The sequence below is a fragment of the Labrus bergylta genome, chromosome 5 (genome assembly GCF_963930695.1).
Source record: "Labrus bergylta chromosome 5, fLabBer1.1, whole genome shotgun sequence".
NCBI classification, from domain to species: Eukaryota; Metazoa; Chordata; class Actinopteri; order Labriformes; family Labridae; genus Labrus; species Labrus bergylta.
In genome coordinates this window covers 29,411,677-29,436,012 of record NC_089199.1, presented here as the reverse complement: position 1 = coordinate 29,436,012, position 24,336 = coordinate 29,411,677, and the positions used below count along the sequence as shown (strand labels likewise).

Genomic DNA, 24,336 nt, shown 5'->3' with positions numbered 1-24,336 from the left:
TCCTGCATTGTTTGACCCCGTCTACTGACCCGTCTGTCTCGTCCTTCAGACCGCAACATCACTGTAAACGTAGCCAGGCGAAAGAGGAGTGATGTTGTTGGTGCATCTTGATGGAAAAGTTAAAACCAGGAAAGGTCACTGTAGTCTGATTTTATTCTTTCTGCTTTTTCTAAACACTGGACAGTGAATCCACACTGCTCTCTGCTCAGCCAGGCTTTCTTATATTATTCTTCCAATAACTCATTTAAGTGTTTTAAGAAGAAGAAAATCTTGGTGCTCATTCTTGTCTGAGCTGTTTGTGAAGCTGTTGTCAGCTGGGATGTCTTACAGCTGCTACAGATGACAGATTTTATTCGTTCCTTTTTCAGAGCATTTCTGTCAGGACCTAAAGACAATTTCAACCAAAAACTTAAAAAAAGTGGATCTGCAGAAAATTACCAACCCTGCCTTTAAGTTCACTAAGTGTATTTATCCAACTAAATCTCAGCTCAGTCAGTGTTTCCCTGACCAATCATTTGGAGTAGCAGCCTGCCACCTTGATGCAACCTCCGACCCCCCCAAGCCATGAAAAACCTGATTTATGGAATTTATTCACTTATGTTTTACATGCATTTATTTTATTTTAAAGGCATTATATGCATTTTTTTTGATCCAGCAGATGTCGCCCTTGAGTACCAGCATGAAACCAAAACAACTTGCTGTGCATTGTTGTGTTAGCATGCTAATGCTAGCATAATCTTTATTATGCTCGTATCTTCACACTGCATGTAAATTTACCTGAAATGAGCGTGATCTAGAAACACAGTTAAGCAGTGAGTACAGTATGTTATTCTTCTTTTCTCTAGTCCCTCAATTAAACAACTTTTATACACGAGGGGAGGAGTCAGCCGGCCATCCCGGCGATGTAAACAAACTGAAGATAGGACTCTGAAAACTCTGAAAACATCACAGACAGTGGGACTCGGGTGTTACACCCATTGTAGACAGTCATGACTCACAGTTATTTTCAGAGGAGATACTTGATTTCTATTATATTTAAATGTGAAAAAATCCCATATAAAGCCTTTAAGCAGAGTATGATCGTCTCTGATGCGTTTCACTGTCCTGAGCAATGTGCTGTGTTTGACTGTTTTCACCTGACTGACTCTTATCAGCGCCAGGATATCAAATCTTACCTGAAGAAGTTACAACAGTTTCCTCTCTTATACTATCTTCTATTGGCTTCTTTGCCCCTTACAGAGACACCGAGGGGGAATCGCTGCAGCTCACTGTCTCTTAAGAACAACCCTCTCTCACGCTGTGAGGTGAACAGTTAGTTCAGTGAGTTGAGCCGCACAGTGGATGCTCCAGGCACACACACACACACTGAACAAGCCCTTTGTGCAAATTGATTAAACAAATGGATCCTAATGATTGAGTTCACGTAAGGCACTGGAGTGCAGCAGTGCATGTTCATGTGTTTGTCTTTAACAATTCCGAGCCCTTTAACACCTCACTTCTGACACAAGCAGCAGCAGCTCTCGGTTAAACAGTTTGAAAATGTCAACGCGTACGCTGCCGATTTAAGTCATTAGCATGCGGGCAGAGCTCCAGGTGAGGTAAACGTACCTGTTGGGATTTGTCCGGGAGCGCCACCGCTCTCTCTCTCTCTGTCAATACTGAAACAGCTTCCTGACAGAGTGCCGCTGTCACATGGGCCTCATCCTTAATCAGTCAACGTAACATCCTGCCTCACAGCCCCCTTATGTTTGATCACAATGTGACAAGAGAAGTCTTATTAGTCCTGTGTACCCTACAGTAATTAAACTCATCTTGTTATTTTCTATTCCCTCTGCCCTCCAGCCTGAGAACCGGCTCCTCTCCATCCGTTCCCTTCCAACCTCTCTGTAATTATCCATCTGCACAGCTGCGGGAAGCCGGCAGGTTGAAGGTAAGTGTATTTACTGCATCACCCTCAACATTAAAAAAAACAACAACAAAGAAACGCTGAGTCATTGATTTTCCTTCCTTTTTTTTTTTTTTTTTTAAATTCAAGGGGATGTAGGAACGTTGATAACAGATAGAATAAACATTTTTGATGTTGTGTTCATATCCTTCCCTTCAGTGCAAAGTGTCGCACACGCTGCACGTCTAATGACTTAGCCGACAGCGCGACTGTGCTCAGTCGTGGCTCTCTGTTCACATCACTGTTCATGTGCAGCTCGCGCATTTAGCATTTATAGGAGAGTGTGCAGGGGCCTCTGTCTGGTAAAAACCTAGTTTCTTGTTGCGTTCTAATGAGCACACGGGAGACACATACATTTTGCAAAGAAGAAAACATTGTGATGATTTTTGATCGTTGCTTTTGGTATTCGTTGCACGCTGAGCTTTTTTGCTTTAAAAACTCGACAAGGTGAGGATGATTCAGAAACATGGTGAAGTTCATAATAATGACATGATCACTGTCTGGAATGCAAGATCTTTATCTTTGCTGGCTTTTACATTATTGAGATGATGAAACTTTGTCAGTGGAAGTTTGTGTGTTCATCCAGTTCATGTGAATGCTTTTAGTCCCTGGACGGAAATATCCTTGAAATTTGGCAAGAAAGTCCACTGGACTCATGATGTGATGATTAGATTTGAAGGTCAAGATCCCTGTGACATCATGTCTGTCTCATTGTTGGGATATATAGTATCATAGCAACACCTGGAGGGGAATGTTGTACTTGTAAACATCTGAGATTATAATGCCACCCATGACCAATTAGTGCTCAGGCTCTGCTTACTCTGGCTTTGGGCTGAGGTTTTTCAAAATGTGTACTTCGATAGTTTCCTAAACCGCGTGCTTTAAAATGACACTATCTCTGTTATTTTTTTTTACGTTCGATAGCATCAGAAAGTACTGAAACTTTGGAAAAACAAAATAGAGAGAGATAGTTGACCCAAGCAGCGCAGTGGAAGGCCGATGATGAAAGCAAAGCAGTGAACTGAGAAATGAGACTTTATTTAAGGATTGTTTTCAGCGGCTACACGTTCAGCATGTCTGCGGATTCCTGCAGTTAGGTGCTCGATTTAAGCCTGATTTGTATACTTTATGCATTTAATCAGCGTCATAGCTACGCCATAGCAACCAACGCCATTGTGAGCACATGTGCATAGGTGTTTCTTTTATTTTTAAAGGTTCATATTTTGGACTCCCCATGTCCCCTTCTAGAGATGGGACAGTGGTCAGAGTCAGAAATCAGGGAGTCAGAGAGGGAGAGGGCCGGACCCTCTGGACAGGCAACCTCTGGATTATTGTTTCGGCATAGCTCTGCAATACTGATATCTGCAGTTTCCAGTGCAGTCACATTGTCTTCTTATTTATTTATTTATTTTTTTGCGAAAAGGAAACCATGGCTACTGAAAGTGTCTATACTGTGTTGGAGTTAGAACTGATAAATATAGCAGTTGATTAAACTGCGATTATTGCAAAGAAGAAAAAGAAAGGAGACATCAGAGGAGATGGAATGTACAGGAGGAGGAGGAGGATGGGGGGGGGATTTATGGACTTGTTCGACCACTGAGGAAATGTTATTCTAATCATTTCAGAAGTCTGCAAATATATCGTCATCTGCAGCCATTAATCTCATTTCAGAATACACACAATATGCCCGTAGCAAACCACAGGACTTGTGGTCTGCATCGTTTCAATGCGTAGTTACAATTTTGAGGAGGTGTGTATGTATAGGCTTAAGCATAGGATCAGAGAGATGAGCCTAAGGTGTATGCTATGGCTTAGATTTGATTCAGAAGTATAAATCAGGTTGACATTTACATGCAGTTGCACTCCGCCCTCCCACACCTCAAACAGCCCCCACTCAGCAGAGTGTTCTCATTCACACGCCTCTGAATACTAAAGTTGAAGTCCTTTAGGCGTCTCATAAAGTTGGAGAAGTTCCGTCAGCAATCTGGTGCAGAGAGACAATGATGTCACCTGGTAGCTGTTTTCATTTAGTCCTGACCTCGGGAGTGTTTGCTGTGAGCTTTAACACCACCGCACAATGATTGACAGCCAGGATTGCCTGAAACACAGCAACATAATAACAACATAATAAAAAAACTGAAAATCCAGAGAGAGGGGCCGGGTCTGTGCAGATACAGACATCCCCACTCACTTCTTCTTCTGGATTATGAGTGATAGTTGATGTTGGAATATTTTAAAATGGGCATGTTCCTTTTTTTTTTTTTCGGGGGAGAATTCTAAGAAGGTTTCATGTTATGTTTTTGGGTCGTATAAATGCAGAGAGTGGAGTTTTCCAAATGGAACAGATTTCGTGGATCAGCGTTTAGCATGTTGAGGGAAAAGATATTCAGATGTTGGCACCAAATTGTTGCTTTTGGGAGCTTTTTCTCGTTTCACAGCACGACACACATTTTAGTGTGTGTAAGAGCAGTAGACTCAACTTGTGGTTTGTGTATAATTTAGACAACTTCACTAGTGTTGAGCACTAGAATGGAGAGCTATTATATCTTTTCATACCAATACTTAAAGTATGTATAAAGTGATACAAAATATGTACATGAAGTTTGTTATGCAACAGAAGGCTTTTATTAACCACCATCTATGACTTTAGTTGTAAAAATAAAACGCTTTGTTTAAAATTCAGTTTCAAAGTTGTGAAAAGTTGAGCAGTAATCGCTGCTTCGGGATGCTGTGGGCATGTCCATTGAATGCACTGAAGCCACGCCCACTTGTGGGAAAGACACACCTCCCTCAAGCTTTCTAAAACTGTTACGTCCTGACAGTAGCGGGTTCATCTGGCTGCCCTAACATGTTTGAGGAACCAGAATCAGATTCTGAACCTGAACACTGAGCTCCCTGACGGTCAACATTTTTCCTCTCAGTCTGCCACAGAATTTTTATAAACTACAGATTTTTGCTAAAATCAGCAATGCATCATACATGCCCCCCTCATTTGGCCCCTCCTCCCAAAAAAGTGAAACATAAAAGTAGTCTAAAGCTTTCCAATGGTCTAAATCTGTCATTTCACATATTTACAGCTTTTTCCCTTATCATATAAAGTGGGATGGAGAGAAATGTCTGAATTGGATTTACTCAGTCTTCAGTTTTGTAACAAATACTAAAATGCTACAACCTGTTCTGGGGCACTCGGCTACAAGTCCACAAAAAGTCTTACAAATATGTTGTTTTCCCTTTTCTCAAGGCATAGTTATCTCCTTAAACAGGAGAGCAGCAAGGTAACAGAACATTTTCCAAACGGAAGGAAATGGATGATGGGCAATTGTTTGGCTATATTCTGAGCAGTGAATGAAAACTGTACAAACTTTGGTCTCTCATGAGTATTTCCAGCAGAAGAACTCAGGTTTGTTGGCTTGAGTTTACAGCATGTGGGGTTTTATTGACCATTCAGCTCCATGGCACAAAGTTATAATGCATCGCAGGCTTTTGACCCACCACACTTTTTACACTCTCGTCTGTATTACACACTGATGGTTTGTTTTGGTCTTTTCATTGGATTTGTGTTGACTATATATGTATATATGTGTGTGTGTGTGTGTGTGTGTGTGTGTGTGTGTGTGTGTGTGTGTGTGTGTGTGTGTTTGTGTGTGTGTGTATATATATATATATATATATATATTTGTGCACTGTATGGCCATTGATGTTTTTTTAATTGCTAAATTTCAATTAATTGAATTTTTTAACATGTTTCAAATTCCATTATTTTACTTCTTGTTTAAAGACCAACCTGCTTTTATTTTGGAAGCCAAAAAGGAACTTCCAGGAGAGTACAACATTTATTTAACCATGTACAAAGAAACTCGTAACATATGGAAAACAAAGTGCAAACCGTTCAAGAGCACGGTAACAAATGTAAATGTTGGATGTCACAATGTGAATATAACTTATGACTCATCAGCTGAGCTGTCTGGCTGATTTCACTTATTAATAAACTCCCAAAGGCCCAGCAGGGTCGTTCTTTTCCATCACTATGACTACTGGGAGACTTTGCGGGGGTTTACATACTGTGCACCTAAAGGGACAAAATAGCGCCATCAACACGATTAAAACGATGAAGGCATTCATTTCTGACCTACATCCTGATTATTGGGTTCATGTTATTTTCACAACAAATGTCATTAGTTGATTCATATTAGTTCCATTTCCCCATGTCATCCCTCCAAGTTTCTGCAAAGTGCCAAGCGCCCCCGGGAGACCCCCCCCCTGGGCGTTTGGACCCCCACTTTGAGAAACACTGACGTACTGTATATCATAAAGTCATGATACCAGTTCTACATTATTAATGTACGCTGTAATGCTAAACATCTTCCAGTTAATTGGATGTATGTTTATTAAATGCAACGTAAAAAAAACTGGACATTCAATATTTTAAAGAGTGTTTTCTGATACTCTGTGGCTCAGTGGGGATGTGTTGTGTGTCAGGAAGCTTTAAACAGCGTCTCTTTATCTCCAGCATGAATAAAACACCGACGTTCAGATGCAGCTTTCAGCCAGCAGCACTTTAAACATTTGGTCCACCTGAGAAATGTTAGTAAAAGATCCACAAAGTGACTATTTAGCCTGGAAGGGCTTGACTCTCTGTCAGGGTGGATATGATTAATTCAAGCTGTTGGCTCCTGTTTGTTTGTGCCCCCTCCATGGTATACTCCCTTTCAGTTATAACAGAGTTCAGTGACAGCTGGCGCACCGGGAGCACGCTGGTTTGCAATAAACAAAGCATCTGAATGGACTGGCTTTTATTTGGCCAATATCTGCCAGGAAAAAAAGGATTAGGATGACATTATTTCAGGGTCTGTTAGCTCTTTTGTTTGAGATGTTTTTACACTATGGGCTCTTTTGGAACACGCTCAGTCTAAAGCGTGTGGTGCTAAGTGTATCGGGGCGACTCTGACTACCTTTTGTTAGTTAAGCGGTGCACAATCTGGGCGCGACGTAAGGCACAGGGTTCAAAGGGGATGGATTAAGTGGCTTGATTAAGCCCAAAACTCACCTGAGTGTCAGGCCTTCAGGCTGGCACGTTTCTTAAATACACAGCATGTTTTAAATTTGTGCGAGGATAAGGAAGCAGTCTCTCTTGGGTAAAGCAAGCATGTAAGACATATAGTGTGGTATGTGAGACTTCTGCCTTCATCAGATCTGCCTCATTCAGAAAATGAATATCAATATGATAGGATATGGGGCAGACAAAACCATGCTGTCTCCCTTCTCTTTGTCCCATTAAAAGCTGTGTTGTGTGTGTGTGTGTGTGTGGGGAACAAGCTGAGTGGAAATACGTTCCCAGCTCCTGCAGCGACATGTCCGATGTGTCCCTTGGCAAGACACTTAACCCCGAGATGCTCCCGCTGCTTCGCCTGTGACGTATAAATGTGATTAGGTAATACTGATGAACATTTTACAAAGCAGCCTCTGCCATCAGTGTGTGAATGGGAAGGTGTTAGCTGTACTGTAAAAGCACTTTGAGTAGTCAGAACATACTGCGTCACAGACTTCAGACCAGGTTTGAGTCGCTCTCTGGGCCCTGAGGAAAGGAATCAGACACCTGTGTTCCTGACCACAAGATTTTCAGAAAGTTTTACAGAATATAAAGAATGAAGTCAGACAGAATAACAAACAAAAAACAAAACAGAGCTTACATTGCAGGACATTATGCTACGTTGCACCACTAGCAGAATATTTCTTAAGACAAACGTTTAAAAAGAGGGGAAGCGGTGAGCAGTAAAATCAGTTATTGTCCGGGAACTCTGTCCAGTCGGGAAAGATAATCAAAAAAATGCTGCCAGATGCTGAAAAATGTGGTACCACAACTCATTTTTAAAAGAAGTTGCACAACTTCATTTCACATTTACACAAAGTGGGCACTTGGCTTGAAAATAACATGGAAAATAGGTATGACACATCTACTGCATAACAAAACCCTTATGTGCAGGATGTATGACAGGGTCTGAAATATATCATACAAAGTGTTTTTTTTTTTTTTTTTTTTAATAATAATCTTACAAAAGTTGCTTTTTTAGCAGTGAGTCAGAGAATAGACTGTTGTAGCTATTAGTCGCTGTGACGTCAACTGCAGGACCTCAATCCTGTGCCACTAAACCCCTTAGTGAGTGAAATTGGAGGAAGATGCAAATGATTATCTCTAACAGTCATGTTAGGAAGCCTATTTGCACTCTGCCCTGTTCATGCCAGTTTGCTGTAATTGCGTCAATCTATTTAAAATGATTTGGCCTGTTTGCTTGCAAAATACGTAAACACACCTATGGCACTGAATGGTTTCCGTGGTTACAGCTGTGTCTGTGCGCCGTGCAGACTGTATGAATGACTCTCATTTGGCTGAATGTGCACCTTGTGTCAGCGCTGTTTTACAAAGCCCTGTATCTTGGTTACAGCACGTAAAAGGTTGTTTTTTCTCCTGCATCTCTGCTCAGTAAATACTTCAGAGGACATGCATCATGGATATTCATCCAACCTCTCGGTAATCACAACATTCAGGATTCTGGCACAGTTTCATACACAACTTGGCCTCACAAATGTATCTACTCTGCTCTTTTTCCTGATAATATTCCTTTTCTCAACACATGCTGGAACTGTCTCTATGGTTGGAACGTTTGTGTGGTGATTACAGAAGTTTTTCCTATGGAACACCTGAGTGCTAAATTAAAAGGCAATGACAACCTGTTTTATAATATTTGGCAACCCTTCATAGATTATCTTCCCACTGATTTGGTTGGCTTATTGCAGGCTTATCTTCAAAAATATATCATAGTCATGTTTTTCCCTTTGACATGTAATTTAGGTAGATACGATTGTATCTGATATGATATATGTTATTATGACACATGTATTGTTTTTTAAATTTGTATATATATATTTTTTTTCTTATGTAATTTGGAGAAAAAAACAATACACATTTTGGATACGTTTGTGCTGTCTTGTTTTGTGTTTGTTATATGAAAAATGAATAAAATATATATATATATTTTTTTTTTATTAGGTGCAATAAAGTGACAAACTGGTGATATACAAATGAGGCACAAAAACAAGGTCAGGACAACGACTCCAAAATACAGTAAAATAAATAAAAATGATAATAAGACAAATAAAGACAGCAAAATAAGACATCAATAGACACACATCATATTAAGAACAGAAAAACTACAAAGTTATATTGTATGTTGATGTTAAACAATGTTGGAGAGGGAGAGGGAGAGGGAGAGAGAGAGAGAGAGAGGAGAGAGAGAGAGAGAGACGAGAGAGAGAGAGAGAGATGAGAGAGAGAGAGAGGAGAGAGAGAGACGAGGAGAGAGAGAGAGGAGAGAGATGAGAGAGAGAGAGAGAGAGAGAGAGAGAGAGAGAGAGAGAGAGAGAGAGAGAGAGAGAGAGAGAGAGATCAACCGGTAGGTTGGGGGGTTCGATCCCCAGGCTCCTGCAGCAACATGTCCAATGTGTCCTTGGGCAAGACACTTAACCTGAATTGCTCCTGCTGCTTCGTCTGCGGTGTATAAATGGGATTAGTTACTTCTGATGGTCACTTGACATAGCGGTGTGACCTGCAGCGTAGAAGCGCTTTGACTAAAAAAGCGTTATACAAGCTCAAGTCCATTTACCAAATGCAACCCCTTTTACTAAAAGATTGGGATTTGAAAAACATTGCAACCCCATTTTGGATTAAAAACGTCAAATGTTGAAGTTGTGAAATGCTTCAAAAATGAATGAAAACACATCCGAGTTAATAAGGTTGATTACTGGTTAGTAACATGACGAGCCTGCAGGATTTCTCAAGTGGACATCACTTCATGGGCAAAAAGAGAAAAGGGACCATCTGGCTTGTTATCAGCACTCGGTTCAAAAGCCAGCATCTGGGATGGAATGGGGGTGCATTAGTGCACATGGCATTGGTCACCTGCACATTTGTGAAGGCACCATTAAGGCTGCACCCCATAAAAACAGGTTTTGGAGTATGCTGCAAAATTGACAGCTTCATTTTCCGGGCTGGCCTTGCTTTATTCAGCAAGACGTTGCCAAACCAAACGCTGGAGGTATCACAACAGGATGGCTCTATTGTAAAAGAGTGAGAGGTGAAGAACTGGCTCTATTGTAGTCCTGATTGGTAAATGGTAAAAATTCCACATTCAAAGCTACATAATTTGGCCCCCTCATTTCCGCAAACGCTAACAAAGTGTAGTTAATAGAAAAAGGGATTCAACGAGTGGTTAACATGACTTTTTTTTCAAACCAAATCCATTATGGGTTTATAATCTGTATCTATTCATTTGTGCTATTTTAATAAATTTGGGGTTTCAAGGTTTGCAAATCACCACTTTGTTAATTCACATTTTACACAGTCGCCACCGCTTCTAAGGAAATGAGACCGTAGTAGCAAAACTTTCTTTTGTTTTATAAGTCACGTCTTACCTCAGGAGAGCCCCGCCCCTCCTCATGTCTGACAGGGATAGTCTCCTGCTATGGGGAGCATAGGTGAACAGCCAGGTCAGCAGAATCTCCGGAGCAGTCCTACTGAAATTATCTGAATAGTTCATTTTAGTTGCACAATTGAAGATTTGCTGCAGCTGCTCGGGTAGGAAAGTCGTATTTCCACACGTCAAGGAATATTTTTAGAGCTCCACGTTCTACCGCTGAGGAAAATTATTGTCAAACACAATATTGTCAGTCTTTGTTAGGGTGCCTTTCTTCTTACCTTGTTTCATTTGAATAAATGGTCCCCCCTAAGGGTTCAGCTCCCATGAGTAACAGTTTGAGCTAGAAATTGACGCATTCTTTTAAAAATAAAATTTTTGCAATGGATTATGGAGAGACCGGGCCAGGCATGGCTGTCTCTCTTCCCTCTAAGAGTGGAGAAGAAGTACCTACCTGAAGAAAGTACCTACACAGACACAGAGCTGAGATTGACTCCTGACAAATAATGCTCCATATCATATCTGATATATTGATGTTTAGAATGCAGCAGATACAAAAGGAGGTAGATTCATGTAGGTGCAGGGCAGTGTAAAGTCAGCAGAATAAATTAAGACGATAGGCCCACACACTTGCTCAAATGCCACAAAAAAAGAATGAAATGCTTCGTATCACACCTTAAAGACCTACATCAGATTGGGCAGGTTGATCAGACTTCATTGTAATATCACTTTTCTTTTGTCTACATAAATGGCATCTCGTGTCTTTTATCTATTCAACATATCTTGTACCATAATTTTCTTCTGCAGCCCATGGTGTTTGGTGCTGTGATTTGTATGGTAATATATGCTTTGGGAAAATGCAAGGTAGCGTCAGCAGATTATAAAAAAAATAAAAAAAACACACTCTCATCACACAGAAACAAAACACTCAGTACATCCCTGAGGCAAGGCAGTGCCAACAAGTTCTAAATTCCAAATTGGTCCATGCTACAAGAAATGGAATACAATCAATGTCAGGTTGTTTATTTTGTTAAGTCATGGCAACGAACAAGATGAGATGAATGAGAGAAAACAAGAGACTCGAAAACTTTGCTTATTTTTGTCTTTTTTCAAAATGGATTCATACAGCTGTGGATTAGTTGCACTCAGTCTGATCTGCTGGACTCTGTGCAGCAGCTGGAGGTTATATGGAGGTCGATCCATATGTAAAGTGTCACTCTCCTGATATTGTCGAAGATGTATCTGGATGACTGCACCTCCAGTCGTCAGTTTTACGTCTCATGAGGCTCACGGACGACATGGCCCTCGTTGGACTCTACTCGGATGGAGGTGAGTTCACCTACAGGTGGGAGGCTGACCATCTGGGGACCTTGTGCATTTTTGACCCAATATGGAGGTTAATGGTCAGAAGACAGCAGCAGAGATTATGGAGTGTAGAACACAGCTGCTCTCACCCCCATCACCCCCCAGTTTCCTCTGGAGTATCCATCCATCCATCCATCCATCCATCCATCCATCCATCCATCCAGCCATCCATCCAGCCATCCATCCATACGTCCATCCATATGTCCATCCATACATCCACCCATCCGTCCACCTATCTGTCCATCCATACTTTCATCCATATGTTCATCCACCCATTTGTGCATTCGTCCATCCATCCGTCCGTCCACCCATCCGTCCTTTCGTCCATCCTTCCATCCATTCATACATCCATCTGTCCGAGAAGCGTTAATAATCACCGTGTCCTATAAAATATTTCTTTACAAACATCTGAGCCCTGTATGAGTCTTGAGATATGTGACATTTAGAAATGTCAGTCGCTTCACTTTTGTCTTCTCACATGCTGATTGAAAGAGCTGTGTGTTGTTTGTGTTGGCAATAACTTGGATAACATCTGATGTGGTCCAATTTAGGATTTTGTAATCTTGGTAGGGGGGCTCAGTCAGGAGGTGAAATCAAAACTCCGATCCTAGTGTGGAGGCGACTTGTGATTTAATACTGGTCCCAAACTTTTGAATAACAGTACAGCTTGTTTTGAATTCCAATGAACTTTTTTAGAGCGTACTTTTCTTCTTCAGCCTTGGTGGACTACTCCCTCCCTCCTGCCCCCTCCCACCTCCTTCTCCCAAAGAACAGCAGTATCCAGTAAACAGCTGTTTGATTAGCACTGCCCTCCTCTGCATCTCACTTCCATCCCTCTATGTTGTGTTTGTGTTGGCTGGTATTGCCACACATCTGGCAGTATTTTTTTTTTCCATCAGGGCCGCTCACCCCTCAGGATCTGAGTGCAGCTTTCTCTGTATTATTCATTTCATTCACGTTGCTGTTTAGCCGAGAGGCAGAACGAGGACCCTTCAAAAGCAGCCCGGAGTGACCTGCTATTTTGTCAGCACTTAATTGCATCGGTACATTTAGAGTGCCGGCAAAATGTTTAATGCAAGAAGCCGAACAGGTGTAATTACTGTTCATTTGACGAGTTGTAAGATGATAGCCGTTGTTAATGTGTTAATGTACTTCAGAGGGAAAGCAAGCAGCATTAGCATTTTTACCACAGGCTTATTTTGGGCCCTCAGTGTGACCATCAGCGTCACCGCCATGCTCATATCCTCTGTGTCATCATCAGTTGCTGCTATCATCATTATCACAACGGCTTCTACTCAAACATGTCATTGATGTTGGAGACTCTGCAGTGCTCAAAACCACTGATTACATATTTACAAAACAAAGCACCTTTAACAATCTCAGCATGGTATTCCTCTTTTCCAGCTTAGAATGCATTCAAACATTGTAAAGCCAAACATCAGGGGAATGTTGTAAATAGTTAAATGTAAAACTTTTCATCTGTGTAGAATGACCCTGATCTTTTTTAGAGCCAGAAAATATGGTTTTATGAACAGTATGTGTATTTAAAGGACTAATATGTAAGATATCTACTGAACTAAATGATAAAGTGAGCTTACTATCTGATCAGACATGAAGGAAACATGCTATGTTGAAGTTCTGGCTTCTCTGACAACAAAGCAGCAGCCAGTATGTCCTCCTTCTAACTTTAGATTCTGCTCCTGAATGATCTGGATTTGTTTGGACCAGAGAAGGTAGACGGTTTTAAGGCTTCCATTGCAAACTGCTGTTTTGGACGCCCCTCGGTTTGCCAGATATGAGAGCAGTTATCAGGTCAACAGGTGTTGCAGCGATGGAAGCGGGCAAGAGAAGTGGTTCAGATAGAAGTGATTGTACCCGACCTAAAAAGCCTCTGCATGTTTCTAATAAGCTCCACGAGCAGAAACGTGCTCAAACTAGGATCAATATTGGAGATGCTTTTGAAAAATGGAGAGAGGTTAGAACACAGAAAGCTTTAACCAGCTCTGCATCGCTCTTTAAATACTAAAGTTTGACACTTCCTTGCCTAGGACAGTAGGAGGCATCGTCTGTACTTTTACAGATCTAAGGACACCAGTAACATAAGTTGAAACATGGCAAAATTGTTGACACCTTAAGCTAAGTAATGTTACTATGTGTTCTGATTTATCTGTTGTAACGTAATTAGTGTTTTATAATGAGATTATTCTATCACTTTTGAACAGCTATAAAGGCCTCTACCATATTAATCCACCAACAGTAATAATGTGTATAATATCCCTAACAGGTCTTTCTGCATAATGACAATGATTAAATACATATATGTTGCTGTTCATACATCAGAAACAAAATTGAGCTCTTAAACTTTCTCATTAAAATCAAACTCACTCTGAGCAGCAATGTTCCATACCTCAATGTTTCATGTATTTTTTAATTTCAGGGCTGCACAGTGAAAAGTAAGTTGCAGCCAATTTCCAAAACTCGAACAGAGAAGTCATATAAGAAATATGTATACAGATACATGTTCCCATTGTGAGGCAGAAGATACTTCTGTATTGTTTACCAGATGGCAGCACAGTGTACATACTGCTGTGATTCTGTGTCTCCCAGAATCCATTGGGCTTATTGATGCTCAGAAGATGGGATACCAGTGATGTGCTGTGTGCTTTTAATCACCTGCTGCAGGGCCCACCTGTCCTGGGCCGTGAACATCCCATTCCAGTTTGTAATGTTTCCAGTCTGGATGCTTGAGTTTGCTCCTGTGTAAAAGATAACAAGAACTTGGCAGATAAATTTGGCACCGACTTTTTGTGATGTTGACTCCCAGGAAACAAAAACTGTTCACCTACACCACCTGGGCTCGATTGATGTAGACGGGGTGGGGTGTGTGTCTGCAAGTCCTATTTTCCTGAAATCAATGATCTTTGCAGTCAAATATATACTGCATGACAGGGCTGAACAAGTGAGGGCTGAACACGCAGCCCTGAAGGGTCTCTGGTGTTTTGCACTACAATTGTAGGAGATGTGACATGTTAGCTTGATCTAGAGTGGCACCGTTTCAAAAGTTTGGTGTGTGCTTACCGTGTGAGGCTCAAAGGTTACACAAAACATCAATCACCATAATGGTTTTTCTGACTGTTCCCACAGAAGTCCATGCACAAACAAGTCAGGGTGTTCTGTAGGATGCAGGTGAAATTATTACAATTTTAAAATATTTGGATGACCTCCAGGAGCAACATTATGAGTATGTGGAAATTGGAAAAGAGTGTGACAGATCGGACTGCAAGTGGCCTTTTTGTTGCGTTTTGTCAGGAGGCTTAAGGCCCACCTCAGCTCCACCTCTTTGCCTGTCGTTTGGTCAAAAGTTTGATAGTCAACATTTTCCATATGGCATTGCCATGGATAGACTTCCAAAATAGCCCTTCAGAAACCAATGGGTGACGCCACTCCAGCTTAGTGTTTGCCAGTATGTAATTCTTTGCTATTTTCTTGATTGTATATTTACGACTACACCTGGCATTTTTAAGGGCAAAAATTGTCATATTGTTTGAATCTGTTGCTTCCCCAGCCACTTCTGCGCCATGCATTTTCTTTTTTTTATTATTTACTTACTGAGTTGTATTTCAGGGGCAGCCTGTCTGTAATCATCTAGATTTTCAGGATTGCTTCAGTTATCATTCACTGAATTCTTATTATCCAGGGCCGTGTCACTCAAACACTGAGATGTTAATGGTAGAGCTTGGTCTCCTTTCCACATGACACATTTCACTACTGTTTAGAGCTCTTAGTTAAATCATGAGATACAGAACAACAACAAAAAAAAACTTGAATACCGTAAGGAAGTAAGAAATGTTTTAGGCTACTGGTGAGATGATCAACACCTTTGGTACAGGCTTTCCAAATGTACACCTTTGACTTTAGCAGTAGCCTGTATGGGACTTCATAGGTTAACTTTTCCTCTCTGATTGATGGTGTGCTACACATTTGATTCAGCCGTTTAGTCAGAATAAAGGTCTCCTTTTGAAAATACAACAGCCCACGTTGATGTTCTCATGGAATTTTCGCCAAGGGCGCGCATTGTTTAAGAAAAAAGATTTTGTGTCAGAAAGCAGTCTGCTGAAGTCTAAAGAGTACCCATTAGACAGTAAATGCCTTGTATTTCAATCCATTGTTGAGTAATGGCTGTATTATCTGTTTGAGTCTTAATGAAATGGAAAAGTTTTACATCTGCCACTGGGGAATTGTTATCCTACCACTCAGTCCAGAAACTTTGGCAACTGCAATGGCAGCTAATTTCTATATTCAGAGAACCATCATGTCAAATGGATCTGTGATGACGGGGGGCTTTTACTAGCTGCTTGTCAATGCAAACAGACTTTTCCACCACTTAGCAGGCGGTTGTGAAAGGAACATATAAAAAAAAAAGGTTGAAATCCTTCTCGTCATTATGTATAAACTGGGATACACCTTAAAAGTGTACTTAAAATCACCTCCTTTATGTCCAAACGAAAATCGCTCTTCATGAGCTGAAGTCAAATCGCTGGCTGAAGCCTTCATGGCTGCTTCTGGGTATAATGGTTTCTCCAACAGAGAGTCAAGTATTCTTAAGAATTACTGGGGGAAAAAATTCAAACGTCTGTCGTTCAAAGTCTTACACCAAAGTAGCTACAGGTATTTCTCTGGCCTTCAAGAGAAAATAGTTTCCTTTGATTTGGTGATGAATGCACTGTTTTGCACTTCACAAATGCCCTGATTCAACCTATTTTGAATTTAATTTACAGTTTAACATGTTTCCACAAGCCTAAGTGGCTCCAAGCACCTCAAAGAGTTGGACATATCCAATCCTTTTTTCTACTGAAATCACCCACTTCTCACTTAGGTTATTCTTTGCAGCAAACTGGGGTCAAAAAGTCTAATGTTGGTGTAATTTAGAAGAATAGGCCTCAGTGCTGCCTGCCCAATTTCCACATACTCCAGTTTGTCTCCGTCGGACGGCACGCACCCTTCCCCACTGGGTCTTTTTCTGCGGCGTGAACACAGCCATGTACACACATCACAGGAGAACTACAAGATCACGTGGGAATGAAGAGAAAAACGTGCAAGCAACATGTTGCCTTGTTTAGCTGAGGATGATTTGTTGTTCGTTTGTGCCTGTTTTGATGTGATGTTGATAAAGTGATGGAAAATACGATTGTGAGTTTGTATATTGTGTTTTCTTTTGAAATTGACCGGAAGCTCCGCACCTTTCCTTGTCTGACTTCCTGTTAGAGTCTTTCTGTTCTTTTCAGCTTAACGCATGATTCCAGCGTGCTCTGACGAAAATAGACTGGCAGCATATCTGAAGCGTAGTGGCTCTGCTGTAATGCGCTAAAGACGGACCGCGGCTCTTACGGTCTATAGAGTAAAAATATATGATCTGCTATCTTTGAGGAGATGTGGTAAAATGACTTTAGTTCACCAGGTTGGTTATGCTGCTCAGTGACACTGATGATGCTGTTGTGTTTCAGTTTGTGTCTCTTTGGTCACTTCCTGTTGGAAACACTGTGGGCAGTTCTCACTTATGTACATTCTGTCCGTCTGTATTTGACTGTGTTGGAATGTGCACTTTTACATTTTATTACCAGTGATGTATATTTAACAGTGACCTGTTTATATTTCATGTTGACTCTGCACTTTATTTTAATGAAAGCTGCTAAGGGCCTCAGTCAAGGATCTCGATGGCTGCTGTATTCAATGCCTCTTGCATTTTGCCGTGTTGGCTTTTTGGATGTACTTTTGTCTTTTGTCTGTCTTGTTCTGCCTTGCTGCAAAACCACCATCCCCCTTGTGGGACAAATCAAGTTGAAGTTGAGTTGAAGACACAACAACAAATAAAACATGTAATCAACCTTTGTATTTAATTTTTTTTTTTTTAAAGTAGCAACACCTAATGAATGCATTTAGGGCTGGCTGAACATGGATTATTACTTTTTACCACAGATTTTACCACAACTCTACAGTTATAGGACTCAGAAAACATGTAAAGAGCAAAATACGTAAAGGAAAAACACCATCATACATGTGTGTTGTGCAAAATAATATCCAGGACCACACTCCAAAGTATAAAAAGTTAAGAAACATATTCACATGCACAGTAATAATCATACAACAAATGTTTTGATTTGTGTTCTATGATAATAAGAATGAAAAACTATCTGCAAACATCTAAATCACATGAACATTTGCAACATCACCTTCAACAACTGCATCTAAATGTCTTCCTTAAGCAGCTGGTGTGAGGGAGGCCTGAGGGCGGGAGTCTCTCTGAACCCTTTTATCTGCTTCTGTATTATTCTCAACTCCTTCCTAATGAGAGCTGTCTGGACGGGGATGATGATGCGTCTGTCTTTGTCAGATTTCCATCTGCTTTAATAGACGTTAAGATCACACTGTCAAACTTTTTTTTCTTAGACTGGCTGATCCACCATCTGTTCACTCATGAAGAGTTTTTTTTTCTAAGTTTGTTTGGTGTGAAAACTGGTTCCCAACTGCACAGCCTGAGAAGAAGGTCCAGCCTACACCATCCTGTTGCTGTAAACAAAACCAAGTAAGAAATGACATCAACACATGAGATGAGAAATCCTTATTGTAGATGTTGCAGGTTTGTTTTTTATATTGAAATTATTCTCGAAGCATGAGTCCTGTTTTTTGCTTGAATTAGCATAAACTCCTCGCTTCCATAAAGTTTCTTGTTTTCCCGCCCACCATTTTTAGAAATCATGATGACAGCTCACTTTATATTCATATTGGGGCGATAGCAGCAGTCTTTACAGTCCATTGCATGTTCTGGGAGATGTGTATTACGTGCGCTATAACATGCAATATTCAGAATTGTGATTGATTTTGTCTTTGGTCCACCATGACGTTGCAGAAATTTCTTCTCTGACAATGTCATACTCAATGCATTATTAACGTCTGATGCTGTATTCACATCGGACATACAAAAAAACTCCTGAAAACATCCATTTTCCATATCCATTTTTATCTGCTTTACCGCGGTGGGGTTTCGTTGGCAGCAGGCGAAGTAAGACAACCCAGACTTCCCTCTCCCTGGTACATTTTTCCAGCTCCTCCTGGGGTATTCCGAGGCATTCCCAGGCCAGACGGAATATATAATCCCTCCAATGAACCCTGGGTCTACCCTGGGTACCTTTCCCAGTTGGGCGTGTCCAGAAAAAAGTCTTAACCAACTCAACTCACTCCTTTTGATGCAAAGGAGAAGCGGCTCTACTCCGAGTTCCCTCCAAATGTCCGAGCTCCTCACCCTATCTCTAAGGCTGAGCCAAGCCACCCTCTGGAGAAAGCTCATTTTGGCCGCTTGTAGACGGGATCTTATTCTTTCGGCCACGACTCACGACCGTAGGTGAGAGATGGAACAACAATCGACCGGTAATTCAGGACGTTTGGCTTCAGGTTCAGCTCCCTCTTCAACACAACGCCCGCAGTAATACCAACGCGAGGCCAATCAGCCTGCCAATTTTATATAATCTCATAAAGGCCAAAATTTCCCGCTGACTTGACCTGGACTATTTTCCACAAGACACCAAGTAAAATTTTGAAAATTCCCAGCAGGTGAGCTGAAAGACGTGGTGTCGTTTATGTTGCGCGACCAGTGAGTCACAAATGACGCGACTGTCAGCGACTGGTGCAATTCTCAAGGAGCTTCATATTCTTGTCTTCCAGTGTCTTCTTGATTGTTGATAATGTGGATATGTCATAAACTGCCTCCTGAGACCCCACTCCAGAACCTTAGGCTAAGTGTGAATAAAAACTTTGAGAGGGCAGGCTGTCCTGGAATTTTTCATGTGACAGATTAATTCACGTCTGGAGTTGTACATCCTTTGACTTTATTACAGAACTGTACCGAGTATGTAACATTCTGGTATGAAAGGCTCTCGGCTTGTTCATTGATTATCGTCATGCTCTCATAAATCAACACAACAGTGTTTTTCAGCAGAAGGACTCATTTTCTGGCACTGCTTCTCAGAAGTGGTCAGATCTATGAGGGTCGCCATGTCTGTTTTCTGTGTGGTTTGAATGTTCTCTCGGTGCCTGTGTGAGTTCAAGTTTTGTCTAGGTGCTCAGACATGCAGGTCAGGTCACTTGGAAACTCACAGTTGCCCCTTGAAGTGAAAGTTAAAGTTGTATGTGTTGGTTCTGCGATGGACTTGCAGCCTGCCCAGAGTGTACTTAAACCCAGAGCCACATGACCCGGTACAGGATGAGCAGGAATGTTTGGATGGATCTGTCTCTCTGCTGAGCTGCTCACTGCTCTACATAGAATATGAATGGGAGCCTATAGAGATGGACATTAAAGCATACATTTCAAATGTTTGGAATAGGGAACACTTAAGTTGTGGAGGATGGTCTATCCTCAATGCATGGCTATTCTATAGACACTGAATCATACAAATGGGGATAGAAAACACGAGTATTCATGATGTTGCACCATTCTACTTCACATACGTGACAGAGAGAGAATTTTGTGAAAAAGGAAGCAAGGGAGGTCCAAACCCTGTCTTTCACACCTCTGCGTACCTCGCCAGTCATCACAGGAAGTTGTTTCCATCATTGGATAGTCTGTCAGAAGGTTAAAAAAAACAATTAGCAGACTCCATGCTTGAGAAAGATGTCTAAAAAGCTGTTAGACACTGTCAGAGGAGATTAATTTAATGCATGAACTCTATCGAAAATTAGGGTTAAAACAAACACAATGGAGTGTGTTGATCAGCAGTGACAGCTATGATGTCGGTGATATGGTTTTGGGCTCTGGAGGAGCTGCAACATCCAGCACAATCTGAGCCGCCTGTCAATATTTATGCACAAAACATGGGGATGCTTTTCAGCTTAGTTTGGGGTTACATTGCATGTTTTAATGGGGATTTGGGGTTTTTGGGGAGTCGTTTTTTAAAATCTGGTCATCTTCCAGCTGCAGTCACGTTACTGTGTCGGTGTTGTTGGAAACCTTCATGCTTTTTCAGCTTCAGATTTGTAGTCATCATTTTTACTCATATTGCTAACCACTTTTAAATCTTCACTCTGAAGAAGGAAAGTGTAAGTTCAAACATGTAAGCATTGCAGTGTTTTGATCAATCACAGCTACAGGACTATCAACACTTATTTATTATCCATCACAAACATGATGAAAATTCTCTTTCATTCGTCCATTCTCTTTACTGAGTATCTTAATGGGGGTTGTGGGGAGCTGGAGCAGATCAGAGTTTGGTCTGAATAGCTAATTTGTTGATCAGCACACAGTTTACAGTGGGTTGATTTCTTTTACAACTCATCCATTTTGATTTTATTTAGAATCAGAGTTATTCATAATAAGGGGAGTTGCTGATCTGACTGACAGGTGGGCCTGTTGTAGCTGTTTGTCAGGAGGATCTTTTTTTTTAAAATACTTTGTATATCCCGTGGGGAAATTCTGGTTCACATATGATGTTGGGGGCTGTTGGGGGTTTCCTGAAGGTCACCTCAGCAGTACTCTGAAACTGACCTTGCACTTCTCCAGCTACCAGACCACCTTCCAGACTTTGGTCCGTGCCGGGACTTCAACCAGCAACCCTCCAGTTCACAACACAAGTCCTTACAGACTGAGCTCCTGCTGCCCCGATGGTTAAGACAGCATTTCCAATATGGCGACTGCCACTGATGGGCTTCACATGCCCGCTTCAGTAACCATTGGCTGATGTCACTGAGACGACATCCATGTTTTATACGGTCTTTGTCCACTCAGTGGCATACAATACTTTTGTGTCCAATGAGACAACAAGCGTCTCATGTCATGGTAACTCTAACTGTGTGAATCCATATGAAAGGAATGTTTTAGTAAAAAATGCTGGGATATTGAAAATGGTGAATAAATTAAAAAATAAACGACTGAAACATAAATCAGGCGACATTGGATTCTCCTTACATGAGACGACAGAGCAGCCACCACCTTTTTTTTTTAATGTCTTCAAGGGCATACCTTTATCTTTCAGTATGGATAAATCAGTCGAATATGTGGTTTAATACTAATGAGAAGCACTTGACCTCACAGGAGGATTAAATGCAAGGAGTTAAACAGAGACACTTCAAACCTAAACCCCTACAGGAAATCTTCAGCCACCCTTGAAAAAGAATAGTTGAAAACATTTCAGTCTTCTCCCTTGAGCTGGAGTTATAATTTTATGTATTTAGTCAAATAAAAGAAGCATTCATGTGCTCTGGGGTGGATTTATTTTTTTATCCTTATGATGATAAAGACTGTTGGCAGGTGTGTTTGGCTTTATATTCACTGTCCTGCTGTCTTTCTAATGGACCCTATATTTGCCAATAATTGGTGTCAGGTGGATGTGCCATATTCAGACGGACATGGCAATTAAAAGCCATCATAGCAGAAGGCCTTTATGTTTTGCAGAGGCAGCTGTGAGTGCTGGTGACGGTACAAATCAGCTGCAGTGTAGATTACATTACTGCACTGACATCAAACCGTTAATGTGCGGGGAAATGCATCAGAGGTTTGAATAATTTATACCAAACTGAGAAAACGAATCATGCTCTGAATTTGTTATTTTTCATCACATGTCGTCAAAACCAATCAATATGTTGATGTATGGTAAAGTTATGTTAACACCATGTAGCCGTCTTTAGAAAAAAAGGTGGAGACACATTTAAACTATGTAAACCCCCCCACCCTCCCTCTAAAGATGACCATATCTGCACGACCTGATGACTGGTTTCTTTTTTCTTGTTGGATTTATCTGGTCCCGCACTAACAGTTGATCAAATTGAGAATATTATATTGCAGTCATCCAAACACCTTGCTAAGTAGAACTATGAATCTAGAGTATGTTTAAGCGACATTTACAAAAGCAAAAAGCATTTTCCGAGTTCTTTTGGTGAACTATGCTGAGCACAGGAATGCAGCATTCAAAACTTCAGATGTCAGGATAGGTTGTCTGTGCCTGCAGAGGTTGTAATGTTGCGTATTCATCATGACCAGATAATGTTTCATGGCTGTAGACTGGAGAAAAACACTTTGCTGCTAAAACGCTTGTGTTACATACTGGCAGCTTTTGTTAGGTTGATTGTTGTCAATCTATTCACACACCTTGAACATCAATGTTCACAACTATTACCATGGCTTATGCTTTAGTATTGAATGTTATAGTTTGGGCTATTTTATTTGATAAGAGAGCTCTAGAGAGACAGGAAATTGTAGGGGGTATATATAATAATATATATATATATATATATATATATATATATATATTTTTTTTTTTGGGGAGGGGTCGTTACAGTTGCTGTAAAAGACATTATAGAAGTAGGAAATATAGAAATATTATAGAATATAGGACAAAAAAGGGCTGCACGGTGGTGCAGTGGTTAGCGCTGTTGCCTCAAAGAGAGGAGGATCCTGGTTCGAATCCCTGTCGGACAGGACTTCTCTGTGTGCATGTTCTCTCCAGGTACTCCTGCTCCCTCCCATAGGTGTGAATGTGAGTGTGTCTGGTTGTCTGTCTCTATATAATCAGCCCTGTGATTGACCGGCGACCCGTCCAGGGTGTAACCCCGCCTCTCGTCCAATGACAGCCGAGATCAGCTCCACCCCCTCCGACACCAAACGGGAAAAAGCAGGGAAAGATAATGGATTGATGAATACAACAAAAAAGAAACAAGAGAATAAGCAATTAATACAAAAAGGAAGAAACAGTGAAACAACTTTTAATCAACAGTAGAAATAAGGAGATTCATTCCTCCTGTATGAGCTCAATGCAGTCAACAGTGGTTCTCAACTGGTCGGTTCTCAGTACTCACCATCTCCGTCATGAAACATTGCGCAGTTTGGACCTCAGACGGTACAAAGCTTGATAGAACAAAGACACCAAATGAAATAAACTTATGCTACAATATGACAATACAATATAAAATGAAATCAGTAACCAGCTGCACCGGGGTCAAGATGACTTTAAGAGTTTTGTTGCAAAATATAAAACAAATTATACAAAATACCTTCTTTTTTTTTTTTTGACTTTAGATGGAATAGTCGAGAGACAGAAAACAATCTGAGATTTAAATTTCACAGAGTGAACATCATCAAGTGGCTGCAAAAAGAGCTGGAAGAAACCTCAAAGAAACAAAGAACACACACTTAAGTACTCCTGGCACCAGTGACCTGCTGGAGCAGCCGGGTCATGCCAGTATTCGGATTCACTCTGATGTGCCTGACTTCCTGCTTTGGTGGTTTGCTGAAATAGCAAATGGCTGCAGGTAACGCAGAAACGTGTTCATGGCTCGCAAAAGACATCTTGGCTGAACAAAGCTCTCACTGTGGGCTGTCGGGAAAATAGGCCCCCCAGAGGTCGCAACACTTTATCATATAAGCTGCTGTTATTATCGCTGCCGTTTTTGAGCTTTCACAAACCTGCACATGTTAACAACACATTGTAACATGTGTCTCTACTTTTTTCCCCTGTAGATTTATTTATTTTACACGCACTTTTCTTTCAGTCTTTAAAAACATGCCAGCCT

General features: G+C 41.0%; 1 protein-coding gene across 3 annotated transcripts in view; it reads left to right on the top strand.

Moving 5' to 3' along the window:
- fhit (fragile histidine triad diadenosine triphosphatase) overlaps window positions 1-24,336 on the top strand; it is a 294,062-nt gene that overhangs the window by 27,343 nt on the left and 242,383 nt on the right. For all 3 annotated transcript variants that reach the window (XM_029278395.2, XM_020639578.3, XM_065955376.1), the window contains one exon: window positions 1,843-1,930. The gene's annotated coding sequence lies outside the window, so the exon portion shown is untranslated. The remainder of the gene's footprint in view (window positions 1-1,842; window positions 1,931-24,336) is intronic.